This window comes from Etheostoma spectabile, unplaced genomic scaffold, assembly GCF_008692095.1.
Source record: "Etheostoma spectabile isolate EspeVRDwgs_2016 unplaced genomic scaffold, UIUC_Espe_1.0 scaffold00570101, whole genome shotgun sequence".
Classification (NCBI taxonomy): Eukaryota; Metazoa; Chordata; class Actinopteri; order Perciformes; family Percidae; genus Etheostoma; species Etheostoma spectabile.
This window is the reverse complement of record NW_022605533.1, coordinates 1-3,557: the sequence shown is the minus strand read 5'-3', so window position 1 is coordinate 3,557 and position 3,557 is coordinate 1. Positions and strand designations below refer to the sequence as shown.

The 3,557-nt window shown below is 49.9% G+C and overlaps 1 long non-coding RNA gene across 1 annotated transcript; it reads right to left on the bottom strand.

Moving 5' to 3' along the window:
• Positions 1 to 430: 430 nt before the first annotated feature.
• LOC116685642 (uncharacterized) lies at positions 431 to 3,557 on the bottom strand. The gene is made up of 3 exons (XR_004331002.1): positions 3,460 to 3,557; positions 1,047 to 1,255; positions 431 to 442 (listed from the first exon to the last, which is right to left on the bottom strand). It is a non-coding gene; the product is annotated as an uncharacterized LOC116685642 (long non-coding RNA).

The following is a 3,557-nucleotide window of genomic DNA, read 5'->3' as shown; positions in this document are numbered from 1 at the left end:
GTCTAATAAGGTCTTGGACACGATCTGTGTCTGACTGTCTGATACCTGCTTTGAGCATGTCAGATTGTCTGATGAACGTCGAATGCTGATTTGCAGCTCTTAATATTGATTGAAAAACCAAACCGATGCAAGAAGAGACACTCGCACTCTCAACACTCCTCAATCTCAGGTTTTGAATGTGAAGTAAAAACAAGCTTCGTCCACAGCGCTCACATTTCAATTTGCTATGATGCAAAGTGGTTTTGAGGTACTGTTTTCAGCGGTAGCATTACATCAGTGTTCTGAGTCCTTACGTGCCGTATATTGGTTTATTAGATGTGGGTTGTACTTCACGAAACGTAGGACCATTGTCAGGATTCACGACCAAAGATTTCACCATGTTTCCTTCACGAGTGTCTTCTAAAACGTCCAAAATCACAGATTGCAAAGGAGACTATGGTATCTTCTACTCAGCAAGACAAGAAGATACTTCTGGGAAGGCCGATTGTTCATATTGTTCATGCTTGTCCACGATAAAAATTTGGTTCGAGTTTATCGATTGATGTACTTTGTGTTTTTCTCGCTCACATATATTAAGCTCATAGAAACCCAAGCCAGACTGGTGGGAGAACTTCAGCCGGCTGAGCTTGGATCTACTGAAGTGATTTTGGTTCAGTCCAGACCGACGTGATGCTACCTGACCGACCAGTAACGTCACTCCAACAACGCAGCGCAGTGAAAGACGCCTGATTGGATCAGCACCAACAAGCAGAGTCCAATAACCAATCGTGCTCGCAGTGTGAACACCCTGTGAGAAATCATTAATGTGCTACACAGAGAACTTCTCCGCAGCTCCCCCGTCCGATCAATCGGGGAAGTCAAAGGCTACTCGGCGCGATGGCAGTGTCCTTAAAAGTCTGGATCTAAACCCTCGAAGAACAACCATCCGCCCAATCTAGCTGTCTCCGCAGGGGATGGGGACGCCGTCGGGCCGTCGGGTGTGTGGAGACACCTTTCCCCCGTCCATTTCGTCTTCAGGCTCGTTGATTTCCCCACAAACACACCACACACACACACAACATATGGTAACGCACACATACACACACTGTCCTCCTGGCATCCCTCGCTCCTGATGTCGGGCGATGATCAGAGTGAAGAAGAAGAAGAGGAGGGTCATGGGTCGAAGGAACAGGTTACCAGTTCATCATGGAGCTTCTGTTGAGGGTCTGAAGAAGACTTGACTGCTGCCTCCAGAACGCACCGAGGCGAAGAACACCTGCAGGAAGGAGACCGCGTTAGACGTTTCTACGTTAGCAACGAACACACAGCAAGGGAGTTGATGACGTTTCCATTAGAGCCCGACTGATAAAGGATTTTTAAGGCCAATACAACTATTTTTGATTAAAAATCCGATATGCCGATGGAATATATTTTTTTTAAATCCAAAACGCGTTCCAAAACATAAACGGATGTACCGATTATGAGCTTGTCCTCAGAGTGAATGTTTTGGTAGGAACCAAAGTTCACATCGCATGTTTCTCCCTGGGATCAGCCAGCGTGGAGGACGTCTACGTTCCGATTGGCGGCCGCCGTTAGCCGCTGAACCGCGCATAGCTCGTTACCATAAAGTTGGAAGATTCCACTTTTGATCGACGCTCAATACGCTCAAAACACGACGCCAAGAGATTTTGCTCCTTGCAGCTGAGAGAGCTTCCATTGAAGATGAACGACTCCGGTGACTTTAGGCGCTCCAGTCGGTGGCGGTCGGCTACGTGGCGGGTCGTACTCTGTTCGACCGGGAGAAGCTCAACACAGCCACGGCCGATACCGGACTCTAGAAACCTTTATATATTACATATAATGACAGAAGTTGTGTTGTTAAATGGTCGCAGCGGGGTTTGTTAGCAGTTAGCTCGTCGTTAGCCGCTGAGCCGTAGCGGCGTGCAGGCAGAGCGACCAGCCGCCGGACTAACCTAGTGATCCAGACTAACCTAGTGACCCAGACTAACCTGTGACCCAGACTAACCTAGTGATCCAGACTAACCTAGTGACCCAGACTAACCTAGTGGGCCAGACTAACCAGTGACCCAGACTAACCTAGTGATCCAGGCAACCTAGTGATCCAGACTAACCTAGTGATCCAGACTAACCCATTGACCAGACTTACCTAGTGATCCAGACTAACCCAGTGGGCCAAACTAACCCAGTGACCCAGACTAACCTAGTGATCCAGACTACCTCGTGACCAGACTAACCTAGTGATCCTGACTAACCCATTGACCCAGACTAACCTAGTGATCCAGACTAATCCAGTGGCCCAGACTAACCCAGTGACCCAGATAGACTAGTGACCCAGACTAACCTAGTGGCCCAAACTAACCAGTGATCCAGACAAAACCAGTGACCCAGACTAACCTAGTGACCCACTAACTAGTGATCCAGACTAACCAGTGACCCAGACTAACCTAGTGATCCAGACTAACCTAGTGACCCAGACTAACGTAGTGGCCCAGACTAACCTAGTGACCCTAGTGACCCAGACTAACCTAGTGACCCAGACTAACTAGGGCCCAAACTAAACCAGTGACCCAGACTAACGTAGTGGCCCAGACTAACCAAGTGACCCTCGTGACCCAGACTAACTAGGACCAGACTAACCCAGTGACCCAGACTAATCTCGTGAACCGTGCAGGATTCACTATGAGGGACCGTTTAGAGACCATGTGAGCGGCAGCTAACGCTAACTGGTCCCTATGCACAAACAAGACTCACCTGGCGTGACCCTAATGTAAAGGTGCTGTCAGACTCACCTGGCGTGGCCCTAATGTAAAGGTGCTGTCAGACTCATCTGGCGTGACCCTAATGTAAAGGTGCTGTCAGACTCACCTGGCGTGACCTAATGTAAGGTGCTGTCAGACTCACCTGGCGGACCCTAATGTAAAGGTGCTGTCAGACTCACCTGGCGTGACCCCTAATGTAAAGGTGCTGTCAGACTCACCTGGCGTGACCCTAATGTAAAGGTGTTTGTCAGACTCACCTGGCGTGACCCTAATGTAAGGTGCTGTCAGACTCACCTGGCGTGACCCTAATGTGCAGGTGGGTCAGACTCACCTGGCGTGACCCTAATGTAAAGTGTTTTTCAGACTACCTGGCGTGACCTAATGAAAAGGTGCTGTCGACTCACCTGGCGTGACCCTAATGTAAAGGTGCTGTCAGACTCACCTGGCTGACCCTAATGTGCAGGTGTGGTCAGACTCACCTGGCGTGACCCTAATGTAAAGGTGCTGTCAGACTCACCTGGCGTGACCCTAATGTGCAGGTGTGGTCAGACTCACCTGGCGTGACCCTAATGTAAAGGTGCTGTCAGACTCACCTGGCGTGACCCTAATGTGCAGTGTGGTCAGACTCACCTGGCGTGACCCTAATGTAAAGGTGTTTCAGACTCACCTGGCGTGACCCTAATGTGCAGGTGTGGTCAACCTTGTCGTTCCTCTCCGACAGGAACTTCAGTCGCTGAGCTCGCTTGTGCATGAAAACTCCGTCGAGGTGTCCCGTCTCCACGGAGCGGATCTCAATGG